The sequence below is a fragment of the Carlito syrichta genome, unplaced genomic scaffold, assembly GCF_000164805.1.
Source record: "Carlito syrichta isolate Samal-C Ts95f unplaced genomic scaffold, Tarsius_syrichta-2.0.1 Scaffold62547, whole genome shotgun sequence".
Classification (NCBI taxonomy): Eukaryota; Metazoa; Chordata; class Mammalia; order Primates; family Tarsiidae; genus Carlito; species Carlito syrichta.
In genome coordinates this window covers 125653-146952 of record NW_007006643.1, presented here as the reverse complement: position 1 = coordinate 146952, position 21300 = coordinate 125653, and the positions used below count along the sequence as shown (strand labels likewise).

At 37.8% G+C, this 21300-nt stretch overlaps 2 protein-coding genes across 3 annotated transcripts in view; one reads left to right on the top strand and one right to left on the bottom strand.

The window, feature by feature from the left end:
* The window catches only part of SPRY3 (sprouty RTK signaling antagonist 3), a 116954-nt gene extending 96469 nt beyond the window's left edge, over positions 1 to 20485 (bottom strand). The window contains exon 1 of the mRNA XM_008050798.2: positions 20404 to 20485. The gene's annotated coding sequence lies outside the window, so the exon portion shown is untranslated. The remainder of the gene's footprint in view (positions 1 to 20403) is intronic.
* Positions 20106 to 21300, top strand: part of TMLHE (trimethyllysine hydroxylase, epsilon) — a 120446-nt gene continuing 119251 nt past the window's right edge. Inside the window, exon 1 of one of the 2 annotated variants that reach the window (XM_021708603.1) lies at positions 20106 to 20258. The gene's annotated coding sequence lies outside the window, so the exon portion shown is untranslated. The remainder of the gene's footprint in view (positions 20259 to 21300) is intronic. The other variant, XM_008050779.1, reaches the window with a different exon arrangement.

Below are 21300 nucleotides of genomic sequence, written 5' to 3'. Positions count from 1 at the left end.
TAGAACAAACAGCTGGGCTCGGTGGCTCAGCCTGTAATCCCGTGCCTTTGGGAGGCTGAGGTGAGTGGATTGCCTGAGCCCACGAGTTCGAGACCCATCTGGGCAACTTGGTGAGACCTCATCTCAACAATAAATAAAAAAATCAGCTGGGCGTGGTAGCACATGCCTGTAATTCCAGCTACTTGGAAGGCTGAGGCGGAAGGATCGCCGAAGCCCAGCAGGTCGAGACTGCGGTGGCTGGGAGCGGCCACTGCATTCCAGTCTGGGCAACAGAGTGAGACTCCAACTCAAAAATAAATAAATAAATAAAGAAGAAGAAGAAAGAAAGAAAGAAATAGAACAAACAATCCTAAGTTCATATGAAAACACAAAAGACCTGAAATACCCAAAGCAGTCTTGTGAAAGAAGAACAAAGCTGGAGGCATCACACTTTCTGATTTAAAAATATGTCACAAAGGTACAGCAATTAAAACAGTATGGTACTGGCATAAAGACAGACATATAGCTAATAAAACAGGATAGAAAGCTGAGAAATAAATCTGTGCACACATAGTTAACTTATGTTTGAAAAAGTTTCCAAGAATATATAATGGGGGGAAGGATAGTCTCTTCAAGAAATGGTGGCAAGAAATACTGAATATCAACATGAAGAAAAAATAAAATTGGATTCCTACATTATATCCCAAACAAAAGTCAATTCAAAATGAATTTAAAAACTTAAACATAAGTCCTGAAACTATGAAACTCCTAGAAGAAAATATCAGGGGAAAATATTCTTAACACTGGTTTTGGCAATGATTTTTTTGGATATGACACCAAAAGCACAGGCAACAAAAGCAAAAATAGACAAGTGGGACACACCAAACTGAAAGATTTATGTACAGAAAAGGAAACTATCAACAGAACAAAAAGGCAACCTATGGAATGGGATAAAATATTTTCATACTATATATCTGGTAAGAGATTTATTTAGGATATACAGTTGGCCCTTGTACAACACAGGTTTGAGCTGAGTAGGTCCACTTATATGTGTATTTTTTAAATAAATATATTAAAAAATACATTGTAGCTATGCAGCAATTTAAACAAATAACCAATTAAACAGTGGGCAAAGGACTTGAACAGATATTTCTCCAAAGAAGACATACAAATAGCCAACAGATAATGAAAAGACGCTCAATATAATTAATTATCAGGGAAATGTAAATCAAAATTACTATGAGCTATTACCTCACATCTGTTTAGAATGATTATTAAAAATCAAAAGATAATAAGTGTTAGTGAGGATATGGAGTAACTGGAACTCTTGTACACTTTTAGTGGGAATGCAAAATGATGCAGAAGCTATGAAAAACAGTAAGGAGTTCTTCAAAAAGTTAAAAATAAAAACTATCATATAATCCAGCAAATCCCTTCTGAGTATATACCCAAAAGAATTGAAATAAGAATCTTGAAGTGATATCTGCACTTGCATTTACATTATAGCAGTATTCGTAATAGCCAAGATATGGAAAAAGCCCAAGTGTCCATCTACAGATTCATGGATTAAGGAAATGCAAGTATACATGCAATGGGATATTATTTAGCCTTAAAATGGAAGAAAATCTTGTCATATGTGACAACATGAATGAATCTAGAGGCTATTACAGTAAGTGAAAAAAGTCAGTCACAGAATAAATACTGCATGGTTGCACTTTTATAGGGTATTTACAGTAGTCAAACTCATAGATGCAGAGAATACAATAGTGGTTGGGGGGTAAGGAAAATAGAGAGTTGTTCAAGGTATAAAGATTTAGTTATGTTAGGTGAATACGTCCTATAAATCTTCTGTGCAATATAGTGTCTGTAGTAAACAATATGGTATTGTGCACTTCAAAACTTGTTAAGAGGGCAGATCTCATGTTAAGTGTTGTCATCACAAACACAAAAACAAAGGGGCATAAGGAAACTGGAGGTGTTGAATGTGTCTATTATATTGATTGTGGTGATGGTACCATGAGTGTTTGCATATACCCAAGCTCATCAAATTATACACATTAAATATAGGTAATTCTTTATGTATCAATTATACTTTAATAAAGCTATTTTTAAAATTAGGATAATTTGGGAGGGCTTATGAAGGGGGACCCAAAAAATGGAATGATCTTATGGAGGGAGTCAACCAAAGTTTTTATCTGGAAGTTTTGAGAAGGTTGCATTATGATTTGCAGAACAAACGTCCTGAGTTGTGGCAAATGGTTCACTGGTTCTTCCACCATGACAACGCCCCTGCCACACCATGCTGAGTGTTTAGCAGTTTTTGACCAAAAACAGCACTATCCCCATGCCCCACCCTCCCTATTCAGCCAGTCTCGCCTAAAGCAACCTTTTTGTTTGTTTGTTTCCCAGGATGCAAAAAATCCTCAAAGGGAAATGTTTTGCTGATGTGGAAGAGGTGAAACCAAAAAAGGCAGAAGCACTAAAAGACATCATCAACATTTATGAGTTCAAAAACTGTTTTGAGCCGTGGAAAAAGCATCTTGATATATATATTGCACCAAATGGAGAGTACCCTGAGGGTGACTGAAGTTTACACATGCAAGAATAACTATATAATTTTTTATAAATTATATTTTAGGGGATTCCCTCTTGTACAAAGTAATTATCTATAAATATATAGAGATATTGTAGAGGAAACACTAACAGTACTATAGGACTTAGGGATCAAAGAAATGGAGTAGCAGTTACCAAGCCTACTCCAGTAGGGACAAAGGGAGGAAGCAATCATAGAACTCAAAAGGAGTGAGTCCTGTAGAGATAGTTGTTTAGAAATAAGAAGTGAGCTTCAGTTAAGGCCAGCCCAAGACAATCTTTCAAGGAGATACAGAGAAATAAGCACTCTGACCTTATCCTCCTCTCTCATTCTGACTTCCTTCTGAGGTACTGGCCAAACCTAACCAGATACCAGAGGGCAAGGAATTCCAATAATGTAGTCCATATTCCTGGAATACAGCGTAGGGTGAAAACAGATGGTGAGTCTGGATAAGAAGTTATATAGCACTATTATATCAATGGGTTAAAAGATACAACATGAAAAAGATACTGGTTCTTCCCAAATTGATCTACAGATTCAATTTGGTAACAACCAAAATTTCCAGACTTATTTTGTTTCTTGGCAAGCTGGCTTTTTGTATAGAAATGCACATGGCCAAATTATACTCGAAGGACAAGGTGGAATATGGAATAGTAAGAAATATGATAAAGCTAGTTTAAGATTTGGGGTTAGGTGCAAGAATAGACAAAAAAAGTCCACCAGAATGGAATGCAGAGTCCAGAAATAGGCCCACACATATATGAATACCAAATTTATTATAAAGATAGCAATAAAGAGCAGTAGGGAAAGGTTTATCTTTTCAACAAATGGTACTAGATCAATGGAATGTCCACTTGGAAAAAAAATAAAATGGGCTTTACTTTTTATCCCACTAAATAAACAAGGAAACAATTATAGCTACATTGCATATCTAAAGGTGAAACACAAAACAATAAAGCTTTTAGAATATAAGAAAGGACTGCCATGGCCATGAGGTGGTGAATGATTTCTTAAACAGAACATAAAAAGAATTATTCAGAAAGGATAAGATTGTTAAATTGGATTACATTAAAATTAACAAATTATTTTTCTCCATTAAAAACACCATTAAGAGAATGAAAGGTAAACCAAAGTGAGAGAATAGTTTCACTGCACATGCAGTAGAAAAGTGTTTATATCTAGAATACATATATTTAAAAAATTATAATAAGAAGAGATAAGATAGACAAGTGGGACCTCATCAAACTGAAAAGCTACTGCAAAGCCAAAGAAACCATCAAGAGAGTGGGGAGACAGCTCACAGACTGGGAAAAAATATTTGTCAACAGTATATCTGACAAAGCCCTAACAGCTAGGATCTACAAAGAACTCAAATGTCAAAAAGATAAAAAAACAAACAGCTCTATTACAAAGTGAGTAAAAGATATGAGTAGACACTTCTCAAAAGACCACATATGAGCAGCCAACAGATACATGAAAAAATGTTCAGCCTCGCTAATCATCAAAGAAATTCAAATTAAAACGACACTGAGATACCACTTAACTCAAGTCAGGCCAGCTATCCTCAATAACTCAAAAAACAACAGATGCTGGAGAGGAGGTGGGGAAAACACTTCTACATTGTTGAGAGGAGTGTAAACTAGTACAACCTCTGTGGAAAACAGTGTGGCAATTTCTAAAAGATCTAAAAATCAACCTTCCATACAACCCAGCAATCTCCTGCACACATATGTTTATTGCAGCACAAGAGCAAAAATATGGAACCAATCATGCTGCCCATCGGAAGTGAACTGGATTTAAAAAACTGTGGTGGCCGGGCGCTGTGGCTCAAACCTGTGATCCCAGCACTTTGGGAGGCTGAGATGAGGGAATTGCCTGAGCCCACAGGTTCAAGAACAGCCTGGGCAACTTGGCGAGACCGCATCTCTATAGTAAATCAAAATATTAGCTGTGTGTGTTAGCACGCACCTGTAGTTATGGCTACTTGGATAGCTGAGGTGGAAGACTCGCCGGAGCCCAGCAGGTTGACGCTGGGGTGGCCATGAACATGCCACTGCACTCTAACCTGGGCGACAGAGTGAGACTCCAACTCAAAAACAAAAACTGTGGTACATATACACGAATGAATATTATGCAGCCATAAAAAAGGACAAAATTATGAACTTCGCAGCAACTTGGATGAACTTAGAGTCTGCAATACTCAGTGATCTATCACTGAAACAAAGAACTGAGTACCACATGTTCTCACTCATAAGTGAACCCTGAACAATTATCATAATACTATAAGAAAGGGATTGGCAGTAGTGAGAAACTGCCAGGGGAAGGGGGCACACAACATCAATAAGGATACCTGATCTCAAAACAGGTGAAGTGGGGATCAAAGTGGGGCCCAAACTTTACCTGTACAATGACCTTTTATATACCTAACCCTGAATTGTATCCCACATCTTTAAAATAAAAATAAAAAAAGAAAAGCAAACAAAGGAAACCAATAAGAAACACAGACACTGCGCAAGAAAAGGGCATCCAAATGGCCACTAAAAAAATTAAAAATGTAACCTTATTCATCATCTGGAAATTTTAAATTAAAATCCAATGGAACACCTTACACACTCACAAAATGGCTAAGATTTAATTTTTAAAAATTACAACCCCTTCTGTCATCAAGTTTGTGGAATAAGAACAAACTTATACACTGCTGGTGTGCCGATAAATTGCTTGTATTATTCAGAGTCCATCCAGGAAACCGAAAACACACTGATTGTTTTAGTAGAAGAAATTAACATAAGGAATTATTAACCAGGCATTAGAAAGCAAAAAAGCAAAAAGAGAACAATAAGGTATTAAGAATATAGTAATAGAAGAGTTTGAAATTATTAAATCATAGAAGCTTGGAGGAGAGGTCCTGCAAATGTGAAATGTAGACTTCTGAGGAGAAAGAATAGGCTTGATGATACTCATATCTGAGTGCAGAGAAGGGTCTTCCAATGGAAGATTTCTGAGGAGGGGTTACTGCCAGCTGGTGGTGGACTATCTGAGGGAGTGCAATAAGGCTGGTTCTGGAAATGTTAGCAAAACTGCAAACTGGATTCAGTCGCTTATACTGTCAGGAATACCCTCTATTGGCAAACCAACCAGAGAACTAGCAGGCAGATTATAAACGTGATTTGCAGAATCTGAGCTCCAACATCACAGAGCATAACACATGGTGTGGGCCTGAATCTCAGAGACAATTTCTTAATAACCAGCACAGTACAGCCATTTGGCTACTAAGCATTCATACGTACCCTTTTTACCTCCATATACCAACAAAAATAACACCTTATATTTCAGTGGTATTAATTTTAATTAGTAGGATTTAACCATCCTTCATACAAACAAAAAACACTCTCACAGTCTCCCCAAAATGAGAAGTGACAAAGTCCCAGTAGTCATTGTACTTGTCTCTGAACTATGTTGATTTCTCCTCAAATTCAGTTGTAATCTCATCTGAAAATTCTGCTACCTAAAGACTAAATTGTAAAGTTAATTTCCAAAAACAACCTTTATACAAAATACCAAAGGAAAAGAGGACACATAAAAAGAAATTAGCCTCTCTCTCTCTCCCTCCCCCCATATATATATAATAACAAGGAAGAAACTGTCGCATCTCTATATATACACTCTCTAGTTTTGAGGCTGTAGTTAATATATAAAATATCCTTCTTCCACTAATTCTGCCCCATTTTGTGTAACCTGGTAGGGAGACCTATTGCTTTATTCCTGAAAGGTTTGAATCCTTAAAGATCTTGCCTATTTTCTGTTTGATGTAGCTTTCAATTAACCTTTAATATTCAGCATAGAAATAATAAGAGGTGCCCCAGAGAATTTCTAAAGTGCCAGCTATAGTTCTTTCTGACCCCATTGTGTGAAAGCAACCTAATTTCCTTTGGAGACCAGGATCAATCACTACAGCCTGTAGAATAACCTCTTTTCCTGACAGTTGATTCAGTGGCATAAAGACCTCCAAATAGCCAATAGCAAGTGGCAGTCTCAACTTCTAATTCATTAGAAACATTGTGTCCTCTGATTAAAGCATTCCTCATTTGGTAAATAAAATCTCTAAGCCAGTAGAGCTGAAAGTTACCAGGACAAGAACCAAAATTCTGCAATGGAGTTATTGGGAAGCCAGTTCAACTTTGATCCCTTGATTCCTAGGCACAACAATTTAGGTGCTGTCTCCCACTTGGTGCCACAATTGAATATTCAGCAACTTATCCATTTTTCAATCAGCCCAGCTGCTTCTGGGTGATGTTATATATGGTAAGACAAATGAAGTCCATGACATGAGCCTATTTCTGTGCTTCATTTGCTGTAAAATTAGTTCCTTATTCAGAATCAATGTCATCAGAATATCATGATGATAAATAAGACATTCCACAAGTCCACACATGATAGAGCTGGCAGAAGTAGTATAGTGAATCCAACTCAGCGTAAATGTCTATTCCAGTGAGGACAAATTACTTATCTCTCCTTGGTAGAAGCAATCCTATATGGTTAATTTGTCACCAGATGGATGGTTTGTCCCCTCCAAGGTATAGAGCTAAGTGTTCCTCTCTTCTCTTGGCAGGTTAACCACAATAACAATATCCAGGTAAGGTATGTGAGAAGATATCTCAAAATGCTCCTAACTTTTGGACCTTTACTGAGGGGGCAGGTTCTGAATTGTTGTGGGATTTGTCTACCATTCTCTGGTTCTCATGTCTTACTAACATATCTAAAGTCTTTGATATTCCCTCCTTATCATTGTAATGGTACAATCATTGTAATGCCATAAATGTAGTGGACCAGCATAATATTTTGTAGTGGAACACCAAGAGAGTCAATGTATTTGTGGACTATGTTACAGCAGACAGCAAGAGAGTTGATATAGCCATGAAGATGTTGTGAAGGTGTACTGTTAGCACCTCAGGTAAAACTAACTGGATTTTGTGGTCCTTGTAAGTTTTTGTAAAGAAAAAAAAATGTTCTAAGTCAATAGTTACATACAAGGGGTAAAGAGATGAGTTAATTTTTTCTAGTAAATAAAGTACCTCTGGCACAGCATCTGTCACCACCTGATGAAGTTTCAATAGTCCACAGTCATTTTTTAAGATCCATTATATTTCTGCATAGCCCAAACAGGAGGGCTAAATAGGGACATAATATATATCAGTATTCCTCCTTCTTTTAAGTCTGTGATGGTGTCGCTAGTCCCTACAGTTTCCACAGGCATTAAGTTTTTCTTTTGGTTTACTATCTTTGTACTAAGGGGAATTCTCAAGGCTTATACTCAGCTCCTCCTACAAAAACAGCTCTCATTTCATGGATCAGAGAGCAAATATGGAGATTGTGTCACTGTCTGAATATGTCTCCTCTAATTATTCATTCAAGAACTTGGGGAAATAACCATTGGGTAGATGATCTGACTTACTTGGCCACTGTGATTCAAACATAGGTATAAACTCCACTTATCATCTTACCACAATAAGCCCACTTTTAAGCTCATGAACGAATGTAATAATGTGGATCCTCAGAAATTGACACCAATTCAGAGCTAGCATTAATATCCCCCAAAAGACCTGGTTATTTTTTTTTCCCCATGCTGTTACCATGGTAAATGGCTGTAGGTCCCTTTGGGAAAGGTTTCTTCAAGGGGGCCTATCCTTGCCTTCAACCACACAGCTCCAGTTCTAAGAACTTCTTAGGTCTTAGAACTGGATTTGAGAGGCCATGAATTTCTATGTTAGTGATTCAAGTCAAGTTTCTATCAGACCTAGAGTTTTCATGTTATTTAGCTTAAGTATCATTTTAGTAATCTACCCATCTATTTCATTCCTAAGGACACTGCAATAAATTAGCTGCCATCAAAGATCCCTGAGGACCAAAACATTGTGATGATCACCCTGTCCTCATTTCAAATTATAGTACCTACTCTCATTTCCTCTCTCGTAGTTAAGAACTGACAGTTGGCCTCCGCTGTTCAGAGATACCATCATATTGATTGAAATCAGGGTGCTAATCTCAGTGTTGAAACGTCCCACTGTCATGCCTAGCCTACACAAAACAACTACCACTGAACTTTTCAAGGACACTGATTGTAGTAGATTGAATAGATGGCTACAATTCTTCTCTCCTCCGTTGTGTCCATGTTCCTTTGCTCTGTGGTGATATCCTCCTATCAAGAGATGGAATATATTTCCTCATGCCTTGAATCTAGTCTGGCCTTGTGACATGCCTTGATCAATAGAATGTGATGGAAGTGACATTGCACCAGTTTTAAGCCCAGGCCTCAAGAGACCTTGCACACTTTCACTTTCTCTTTTGGAATCTCAATTGTTTCAGATAGCATATAAACAAGCTTAAGCCAGCAGAAGCCAATGGGGAACAGAGATGAGCCACTTAAGCTGAGATTTTCCAAGACCAGCCAGTCCCCAGATGACCTGCTGGCTGATGTCATTAAGCATGAATGAGTCTGGCCAAAGTAAGCTGAGCCTAGCCCAGAACAGCAGAATCACCAGGTCAATCCATAAATCTGTGATCTAAATAAATGTTTTTTGATGCTTCCAAGTTTTAGAATGCTTTATTATTAAAGAAGGGAATGCTCTCTGGGTAATCATAGAGGATGCAGTGTGTGTGTGTGTGTGTGTGTGTGTGTGTGTGTGTGTGTGTGTGTGTGTTGAATGTAAAACTCACATATGATAAATTCACTCCATCATTCCTGTCTCCCTAAGTTTTTGTATTGTTTCCTATACATTATGTCATGAAAGTTCTAGCATCTCATCCTCATTAAATGTAGGCCATCAATCAGACCAAATTTTAGTCAACTGTTGCTCTTCTTGACTGAAGAGGTACTATTTAAAAATGCTATCAATAATTTAAAAATTTGAGAGACTTCTGTCTCTTAAATATGAAGTAACTTCAAGAGGGAACCCTGGAAGTGTATGGGTGTTCCAACTCAATCCATGAAGGTAATTTCTAGGACATTGTGATGATCCACATTATTGTTTCTGCCTCTTCTAGTTCCTGATTTATATACATTTGTATAAGTACTACTTTCTGCAAGAACTGCAGCACTTTCTGCCTGCAGTGAGAAGTCATGCCCTAGTCATCTCCACTTTTTTTTCTAGTTAGCAGACATGGCCAAAATAGATAGGATCCTATCTGGATTACATTACAGAATAAAGTTGGGGCTGACTGTCAACACGGTAAAAATATTAAGATCATGGCAAAGTTGAGGAATATAGCCAGAATAAGTTCCTGAGACAGTGAATTATAGAACTTAAAGTCTAATTAAGACAAACTATACAGATGTAGGATGTCTGGTTAACACTGGTTTTACAGCATGGAGTTCCCACTCCAATTGCAGGTAGTGATTTTGCTTCCATTACTCACAATCCTTCATGGACAAAACATGCCCTAGGGCCACTAGAACCTATTTTCTTTTTTTTTTTTTTTTGAGTTGGAGTCTCACTCTGTCGCCCAGGCTGGGGGACAGTGACACGCTCCCGGCCTCGACCTGCTGGGCTCCGGCGATCCTTCCACCTCAGCCTTCCAAGTAGCTGGAACTACAGGCGCGCGCTACCACGCCCAGCTAATTTTTGATTTATTGTAGAGATGAGGTTTCACCAAGTTGCCCAGGTGGGTCTCGAACCCGCAGCTCAGGCAATCCACTCACCTCAGCCTCCCAAAGGCGTGGGATTACAGGCTGAGCCACTGAGCCCGGCTGAACCTATTTTCTAAAAGCAGCAACGTTACCATTTGTTGTTAGTTCTCAGAAGGTTATTGTGACTTTACATGTGACTTTACATCACATGTACTTCATAGACCTAATAGTCTGACTTTAAAGCATGAAAAGTGCAGAGTGAGGGTTTTTCAGACTCTGCTAAGCACAGGTATTAGTTTGTTGTTGCTTCTGCATGGAGTCTATTGTCCCTAATGCCTGCTGGAGTGGGTGACTCTATACTCCATAGATACTGACTTGATAGTGGGGACAGCCCACCTGCCCTTTAGGGATGGCTTTTGGCTGCTGTGAGTTTGTAGTGAAAGTATGGACAGGGCACCCTGTCACCAATGTGGGGGTCTCCTGAACTGCTCTGTTGGAAAGGTCCCTTTCTCAGATGCATAGATGTGGGATAAGATGGGGTATAAATGAAGAGTCCCCTGAATGCCTTGAGCTGCTTTGGAGGCCCAGAGGCATTGAGTCTTATATCCAGGAGGTCAGTCATACTAGAGAAGTTGGTTCAAGCACTGCTGGTAATAAATCTTTGATCATACTGGAATGAGAGAACCTTCACTGATATCATCTTGACACCCAGAGTAGAGAGGACACCATTCAGGAACTTGGTCTACAGAGTCTTGAAGATACAATTTTTCCTTTTGGCATGTGATGACAGTCCCAACTCATTTAATGTAAAACAGATGAAGCAAAAGTGAATGTCTAATCTAGGGAAAAGAAAATTCATAGAAGAGGGGGAGTGGTAAAACAAAGGAAAATCCAAGGAGGGTTCAGAAGACAATGCAAAGGAACCAGTGTAAAAACCTAGGTTTATCAGACTCCAGAGCCTAGGGTCCTTGCCTCATGAGCAGTGAGACTGGAAAGAAAGTAATAAGCAATATGAAAAGAATTAATATTGTTTGGAGACTAGAATATATTTCATTGTTTTATGCATTTTTGACTTAAATTCAAAATGGGTTTAAGCCATTTATAATACAAGGCATGAATGAAATGTCTGCTAAAACAAAGGTTAAAAACTATTCAGAATCACATAATATAAGAAGAATAACTAAATTGAAGATAATGATAGTAACAGAACTTGATCACAAAACTTAGCTGTTCATGCATGTTCTTGTACTCATGCTCTCTCTGTGAGCAGCAATAATAGATACCAGATTAAGTTTCCAGTATAGAAGTGGCAGCCATCAACATTACTGGCTGTAGTAAAGTTGAGTTTCTGTTGTAGAAGTGGCAGTGATATAAATAGTAGTATTTAGCCCTTTGTGGTAGCAAAAAGGCTTTCCTCATCACACCAGTTGTGCAGTGAACTTTTGGTTGTTGGTCCTGGGAACCTAGCTCCATGCCTGGTTATTCATGCTTCCTGGTGATTCTATTAGCTAGCAAATATCCTTTTTTCCAACTTAATTTTTATTATACGGTTAAATGTATTGATCTTTTTTTTTTTTTTTTTTTTAGAAAGCAGGATTTATTGAGAGGACAGAAAAGCTCCCACAGTGGGAGAGGACCTGAAGGGTTTGCCCAAATATATTGATCTTAACCATACAGGTCAAGGAGTTTTAACAAATGTACACACTTTGTAACCAACGACACAATCAAGATATAGAACTTTATCATCACACCAAAGAGTTCTGTCATTCCTCTTTTTGGTAAACACACAACTCCTCTACCCCCAGGAAATAATTTTTCTACTTTCTTCTTTTCCTCTTTATTTTATTTTAAAGGTGTGGGGTACAAGTCAGATTTAGGTACATAAGTAGACTATGTACAGGTGAAGTTTGGGCCTCCCACTGGTCCTCATTTCCCCTGGTTTAGGATCAGGTACCTTTAGTGATGTTATGTGCCCCCACCCCCAGTAGCGTCCCACTATTGTCGATCCCTCTTTTGTAGTATTGTTATAGTTAGTTTTTGAAATTTCTAGAATCTCACATAAATTGAGTCATACAGTATGCATTCAGTATGCATTTATTTCTAGCTCCTTTAGCTGAGCATAGTTTGAGATTCATTCTGTGTGTTGCTTTTGAGTAATCCATTTCTTTTATATGTGTATTATAGTATTCTATTTTATGAATATACAGTTTGTTTATTATCCACTTGCCTGTTTTGAATAGTTCACCATTTGGGGCAAATTAAAGCTGCTGTAAAATTTTGTGTAGAAGACTTTGTATGAGTATACATGTTAATTTAACTTGGGTAAATACTTGGGAGTGGTATTGCTTAGTCATGGGGAAAGTGTATATTTAACTATTTTAAAAGAATCGGTTAACCAGTTTTTTAAAGCAATTGAGCTATTTAATTTTGCCATCAGTAATGTATGAGAACTCAAAATGCTCCCCAGTCTCATCAACACTTGCTAGTATCATTCTTTTAAATGCTATATATTTTAGTTTGTATGAAGTGTTTCATCTTTGTGATTTTGCTTTCCTTCAGTTCCAAAGTAAATGATGTTGAACATCTTTTCATTTGTTTATTGAACATTCAAAATCTTTTTTTGTAAAGTGCATGTTTAAGTCTTCTGCCTATTTCTAATTGTGTTTGTATTTTGATTTTTGATATTAAGAGCTCTATATGCATTACAGATACCTGACTTTTGTAAGATATATTATGAATATTTTCTCTCTAGTCTGTGGCTTATGTTTCCATTTTCATGACGTTTTTGATGTGCAGACATTTTTAATGTTGATAAAGTTTGATTTAGCATTTTTCTTTTTATAGTTACTGATTTTTTTTCTGTTCTGAGAAATAATTGCCTAATGCAAGATCATGAAGATATTCTCCCATGTTTTCTTCCTTACTTCATAGTTTTAGCATTTATGTTTAGGCTTACAGTTCATCCAAAAATGAATTTTGTATATGATATGAGGTAGGGTTTGAGGTTAATTTTCTTCAATATTCAGTAGTTTCAGAGACTTTTTTTCTCTATTTAATGGAACTGGTGACTTTATACAAAATTAATTGAAGCAGTCAAGACAGCAAGGTATTGACAGAAAGATTCTGTCAATACCTTGCTGTCTTGACTTTAAAAACAGGAATAAACCCACACAAGAATAAAAAATTAATTATTGACAAATGTGCAAAAGCAATTCAATGGAATAAGGACAGCCTTTCAAGTAATTGTCCTGGAGCAACTGAACTTCCAAAGGCAAAAATATAAATCTTAACGTAAATTTCATACTTTACAAAAAAAATCATTCAAAATAGATCATGGACTTAAATGTAAACCATGAAACTATAAAACTTTTGGAAAAACATGAGAAAATATTTGGGATATAGGTTTCTAATATTTGGCATCTAAAGCACAATTCATAAAAGAAATATTGATATATTGGACTTCACCAAAATTGTAAACTTTTACTCTGTGGAATACCCTTGTAAGAGGATTAAAAGACAAGCAACAGAGTGAAAGAAAATATGTGTAAACTACATATATAACAAAGGATTAGTATCTTAAAGAGTTCCCAACCATGAAACTCAACCATAAAAAAATTACCAAACAATCCAAGAAGAAAATGGGTAAAAGGCATGAAGAGACCTTTCACTGATGATGATACACAGATAGCAACTAAGCACATGAAAATGTATTCAATATCATTAGTCATCAGAGAAAGGCAAATTTAAACCATAATAAGATATCACCACAGATCTATATGATAATGACTGAAATTTTAAATAGCTAAGATAAAAAGAACTGACAACACAAAATGCTGGAAAGGTTGCATAGAAACTAGATCTCTCATACACAGCTGATGGGAATGTAAAATGGTATAGCCACTCTGAAAGACAGTTTGGTAGAAAATTACATATGCAACTAGCATATAACCCAGCAACTGTATTTATAGGCATTTGAGCCAGAAAAAATAAAACTTATGTTCCCACAAAAAACTACACATGAATGCTAGAAGCTTCATTCACAATAATAGCAAAACACTGACAACAGCTCAAATGTCCTTCAGTGGGTAAATGATTGAACAAACTCTGATGCATACATACCATGGAATACCACTCAACAATAAAAAATAATGAACTGTTAACACACACAACTTAGATCAATCTCAACCGAATTAAGTTGAATGAGAAAAAGCCAATCCCAGATGGTTACATGTTACACAATTCCGTTTATATAGCATTCTTGACATGACAAAGTTGTAGAGATGGAGATTATATTAGTGATTGCCAGGTGCTGGGGAGGAGAAAGGGTTGGGAGCTGGTGTGGCTATAAAAGGGCAACATGAGGGAGCTTGTGATAATGGAAATGTTCTGTATCTTAACTGTAGTGGTCATTATGCAAAATTACACATATGATAACATTTCATAGAACTATACACACATGCGTAACTGGTGAAATCTGAATAAGCTCTGTGGATTGTATCAATGTCAGTTTCCGGACTGATATTGTACTGGAGTTATTAAAGATTTAACCATCAGGGGAAACTGCATAAAGGGTACACAAGGTCTCCCTGTACTCTTGCAACTTCCTGTAAATTTATAATTATTTTAAAATAAAAAGTTAAAACCAAAGCAATACATGATCATATATGTGTAGGTCTATTACTAGATTCTGATCTATTCCATTTACTTATTTGTTATTTCTTATATCAATATCACACTGTTTTAATAAGTGTAGTTTTATAGTAAGTCTTGAAACTAAGAAGTGTACAGTCTATAACTCTTCTTTTTAAAAAGTTTTCTTGGAAACCCCAAGACATATGTACACAGCTTTGTCTTCTCTAATGCCTTGCTCCACAGATTTCAGCTACTTCAGCTACCCTGAACTCTGATCTTTGCCTCTTCAGTTCAATGAGAGTGCTGTGCTCAGCTTGCAACCTACCTCTTGATATTGGGGTCAAAAAATTGCCACCAGGCAAAGAACTGGGGCAATCTTGGGACTTAATTTATCTTTTCCTGGGGATCATAATCATGTGCCAGCTATTGGTCAATATCTAGAAAGTTTCCTTGCATATTTTATGCAATTTTGTAATTTTTGTGACAGCAGGACTGCTGGTCTAATGTCATTTCCAACATAGTTTTATTAAACTTATTTTTTCTGCTTAAATCAGCCAAATTCAGTTTCTGTTGCATGCAACTAGAAACCCTGGCTGATACAAGCCCCTACTTTATGCAGTGACCTATGATTGGTGCTTGGCATTCATTACATGATTTAATCTCCATTTAGAAAAAAAAATCATTCCTTGTGGAAACCAAAGAAATGGACAAGAGGCATTTCTCTTTAACAGTGAGGACAAGGGTGAGAGGAAGGAGGTGTCAGCGAGAGAAGCATTCTAGATGGAGGAAGCATGTATACATTCATAAGACAGTCAACAAACAAGAAGTAAAGTGTGAAACCTTTGGCATTTTTAAGGGAATAGTCCCGAGGCCTTCATAAATTCTCCTAATCCAATAAAATCACTTTAACATAGAATGTTCTCCATAAAATGCAATAAAATATAATTTTTGTATAGTAGGTTCCTATAGGGTTGTCTTAACTGTCCCTCCCACCCCTTTTAACATAAGTACCACTAGAATAACCAACTATCCCAGTTTGCCCTGGACTCTTGTGGTTTTAGCACATACCAGGAAATCTCTCAGTCTCAGGCAAACTGAGAAAGCTATCATTTAATATTATATGACATTGCTCACCTAGCTAGTTTATTGGTCTTAGATGGGCACTAGGGTCAAACTTTGTCAATGAATCCCTCCCTAGATTTATGGATATGAAAACTTAGTGTCTGTGGAAGCCACGGGAGTGCCTCTCGGATCTTTCTATAGAAAATCTACTGTGAGATGTGGTCAGCTAACAGCCACCAGCTGAAGCACTTTTGGAATATCTTTGCATCATTTGATCTAAGGACATTCCCCTCCCAGGCATCTCCAGCCAATTTCTCAGCATGAGATGGATACTGGGGCCAATGTGGGAATCTTCTTATCAGCAATCTTTGCTCTGGAGCTCCTAGTTGAGGTGGTTGAGACTTCATTAGTGCTGTACTGAAATCTGAGACACTTTTTATTCATTCCTCTTCCTTTCCTCTCTTTTAATAAGTGTCAGGCCTGCATTGTGGTCTGCCTACTCCTGATCGTTCCATTCTTTATTTTCCAAGACATCAACCACAATAGACCTGATTTTCAGAGAACATGTTCTGGCTTAGTGTCTCTCTCTAGTGGTTGAATCTATAATATGGTAATCTAGAAAGGTGTCAGTAATCCTACTTACTGTTACATGGACTTGAGAAAAAAAAAGATCTTGAGGGTGGGTAAGGAGAGAAAGAGAGGAAATAGAGATTTTTAAATGATAGAGTTTTGATTGAAGTCATTTGAATCCTTGGTTTTAACCATTCTTGAGGGGAACTGTACCTTGCCCTTTAAAAATTTTCATTGTTTCAATTCTTGAATTTTGTGAGACGCCGCATTATCTCCCTTTTGCTAGTTTCAGGTAGCTTTTTGTCACGTTCAACTAATGAGTCCTAACTAATACCTCTTTACTGCAAAACTAATTATATAGGCTACTGAGTTTATGCTGAATCATATTCCTTTTTAGAAACAGAAATGTTCATATCCCCCAAAACAAATTAATACACTTTTCAGCTTTCACTAAATTTTTGTCCATGAGTAAATGAGAAAAATTTTGCATGGCCTAAATGATTTCTAAAAAGCTTCAGCATTTATTTATTTCTCTGTGGAGTACATAGCAGACTTGTTGTCATAGACCAAAGCCTCAGCCAAATTCAACATTACACTGTATCCAGAATATTTATTTTCTAGCTAGAAGCCATTATTTTTATTACAAATCTTGATTCTTTCTTTCCTATATTTTTAACCCTTTCAAAGATCACTAGAAGTTGGCTCTTTTAAAAACTATCTTTAACAAATCAAAATTAATACATAGTTTTAACCACCGCTTCTCAAGAACTTCTAAGGTTATGAATAAGATTAGAGAGCGTTAAGACTTCATTAAGATGCTGATAAAACCAAGATATAGATATTAGCCAAAGATGATGGCTCCCACACATCATTCAATACCAATAGTCTGTGATGGTAGTGATTTGGCTTAGAGAAGGGGTTGAAAAATTATAGCCCACAGGCCAAATCCTGCCTCCTACCTGTTTTTGTAAATAAGCTTTTTACTGGAACACATCTACACTCATTCATTTATGTATTGTCTGTAACTGCTTTTGCTCTGTGAAGGTAGAATTGAGTAGCTGGAGAGAGATACTGTATGTGACTCATAAAACCAAAAACATTTACTATTCTGACCCTTTACAGAAGAAAAAAAAAAGCCAAACCCTGGTCTTGAATGTTAGCAGAACAGACCGGGGCAAATGAATGAGCAGGTTATATTTCAGAATCAGAACAGTAACAAGCTTGGAGTGTTCTAGGAACAGAAGGAAGGCTGTGGCTGGAACATAAAAGGACTCAGATACTATTGCTTTTTTTTTTTTTTAATCTATTACATTTGTACCTATTGCTTGTTATTCAGTCATTAATTCATTCACTTCAAAAATATTAAGTTCCTCTCTGTGCTATACACTGTGTGAGATGTTACACACACACACACATACCCTAAGGGAAACAAACAAGTAAACAATTAAAACAGTTAGTTACTAACATCATCATCACCATAGCAGATAATACTCATCCCTTAGGTGCCAGGCATGGCCATATGCTTTACACACACTGTCTTATTTAATCATTATAGCCTTGTGAGAGATGCTATTATTATGCCCATTTGTGAAATAAGAAATTGAGAGTCAGAGAAATGAAGTCCTTTGTCTAAAGTCTCATCAGTGCTCTGCAAAGTAGCACTCAGGGCATCTACCACTTTTTTTTCCTCCTTTTGCTCTGGCTTGTTGCTGATGCCTTATGTTAAGATCACTGCTGCTTGATGGTATCACACAACAAAGGCACCACTACCACTGCTAATATTAACCGATGTCTATGCCATATCTTACATCTAAAGCATTAATGTTTGAGTTCAGGGTATTGTTTCTTATATATACCAAATATCTAGGACCAATGAACATATTTTGTGAAAGAGTTCTGTCATTTTTTACTTGTGCTTTTTTACAGCTCCTGCCCTAGGGTCTGGAGCCAGATTCCCTAGGTTTGAATCCCAGCTCTAAAACTTTACTGTGTGAGCCTAGTGAAACTGCTTAACCTATTTGTGCCTCAGTTGCTTTATCCTTAAAATAGAAATAATAATATCACCAACCTTAAATGTTTCTTATAAAACACTTAGCCGGGTGTTTGGAATACAGTCCAGGTTTAGTAAATGTTGGTTACTATTACCTAGGCAACTGGTTTCTTTTCGTGACTCAAACAAACAGGTATTTTCTATCAACCACTTGTCTTTCTGGATACTTTCTGTTTGTTGATTTCAACTTACCTTTACTGAGCTCATGCACTCTAATTGCTACTGTCATGATATTCCTATTAAAGGATTTTTGATCATGCTTTTTCGTCTGGATTTTCTTCCTTTTCCCATTTGCCTGGCCAACTCCTATTTGTTCTTTAAACTTAAAGGCATAGAGCATAAGGACATGGACTATATCTGGTTTTCATCATTTTACACGCAGAGCTTAGTATAGTGCCCGGCATATGGTAGGAACTCATTGCTTGTTGCATGAATGAATACTAGCCAGACAAAATCTAGACTCTTATCTTATTTAGCTTTTCCTTTTCATATTAACTCACACTGTGGATAAGGCATTTTGCTTGTCTATTCACTGGTTCTAGACAATTTTCAACACATATTTATTAAAAACATAGAAATGTTAGACTCTGTGCTAGTGGCTTGAAAAATAAATATAAAAAATACATGTTTTATGCTCTCAAGAAGCTACTTGTTCATTGGTGGATACAGACATGCAGAAAGAATAATTATAATCCAGAATAAGTGGTGTACTTGAGGCCTGTACTGCATCCATTGAGCATACTGGACTCAGGGAAAAGAATATACATTTTATCTAGGAAGGTTTCACAGAGTAGGGAATTGCTAAATTGAATAAAAAATAATCAGTAGCTGTTTTACAAATAAACAAGAGGAAGTGAGAGCATCTGTGGCGGAAATCATTCCATGGCAAAGTTGTGGAGGTTTTTTCTTCTTCTGTTGCTCCTGACTTTGACAAATAATTTCCTTTACTACCTTTTTGACATTAAACTAAAACTTTAAATCTCAAGTAAGTATAATACTGCACAATTTCCCATTTTCATATGTATATCTTATATTTTTTTGTCTGTACTTGCCCTCAAGTTTTTTCTTGGCCCTGGATTTTTTGGTCCTTCTTTGGAATACATATTTTTCTTAAAATTTTACCTGCATAAGGTGTTCATTCCTAATGGCATAGTCCTTTTTATTGCTCATTGTATTTTGCACTGTACCTGGACCCTAGATTCAAGACGCTCAACTGAACCTATGGGAGTCCAGTAGTGAGTGGTATGTGACGCCCGTAAGTTCAAGAAAGTGGTGGAAAGGTAGTAGAAGAATTTTAGTTCTAGCAAACCTCGATAAGCCACCATAAACAGAAGCATAGTGGGGGAATTCGGGAGGAGCAATGAAATGGTAGGCAGGCGACCCAGGTTTTACCCGCAGCACAGCTTTACGGGCCCGTCTTTTCTCATCCCTGAGCCCATGGCTTCAAATCTGTTCACTGAAGTCGACTGACTACAGCGCCCTGACCCAGTATTGTTGGATCTGAAACTCTAGGACGCCCTCGCAGCGGCAAGGCCCCCGGGGCGCGAATCACCCACCCCGCACGGCCGGAAGAAGCGGGGCGGGGCTTCCAGGCTCTCCGCCGGCCTGAGCGGTCTGGGGGAGGGGAGAGCGGGGCCGACAGTTTCGGGGTCAAACAGCAAAACACGGGTGAAAGGCTGGCTCCGAGACCATCCTTGCTTGGAATTTCGCTCACTCTGCGGAGTTGAGAGTCACGACCTCCAGCACAGGTGGGTCCTGTCCCGTGGGTTGGGGAGGGGGGCTCCTGGATGGGTGCTACGGATGGGTTTGCACAGGCGCTAGCTTTCAGGCCTGGCGCAGCGGGAGGAGACGGCTGCCACACCGGCTGTTCTGTCCTAGGGCGGTGGTACTCACCTCTACCCTGGTGGAGGAAAAGGCCACTCCTGCCTTGCCGCAGGGCTGTCGTCACCGTTTGTGCCAGTTGCGCGACAGAATCCGTCCGGAGATCAGCGTGGGGCCACATGGGCCTAGCGCTCAGGAAGAGCTGGAAGAGCTGTAACAAGCTCGCGTTGGGACTGACGCCCAGTATACATTGTTTCAAAGTCGGTCTACTTTCCAGCCCTGGATCTGTCACCGACTTGATGTCTCCCCACTCCGTGCCCCACTTTGCTCGGCGGTCGAGTGAAAAGTGGAACTCGGCTGTCGGCAAGACCTTGCAGCGCTTCTTTCATTCTCATATCCACTAATCTTCTCTGCCCAGATTTTACCCTTTGTCTGCCCCATCTGGAGCAAGACTGCCTAGGGAGTGGCAGAGTCGGGCATTGGGTAAGTTAGGCTAGGAAGTGCTCTTTCTGTTCTGAAGACAACTCTGAAAAACCTATTAATACTTCTAACTGCCCGGAAAACTGGAAATGACTTTCATTCAATGCATTTACTGAAGAATGCTTTTGGGGATACTTTACTATTAAAGATTTAACCAGATAATTGCCTAAGGTGTTATGTGTTAAATGCACATAACAAAGCCTAGCAAAAATCTCATGATAAAAGAGTTGGGTGATTGTGTACTCAATCATTGAAAACAAAATAAAAGAAAACTTAAGCTCTCATATTTTAGAAACACTTCAATAATCCACTCCAATACAGCAGTATTTTGGAGTTTCTTCTTAGCTTGGTTTTCCCCTTTTCAGGGCATGCTGTAGTAAAAATTACATACAGTTTATTTGACATTCATTTAACTGTAAAAGCAAAGAAGAATTATAGACACTATGGACTAACATTGTGGTGTCAACTTTCAGTTCTTCCTTGTTAAGG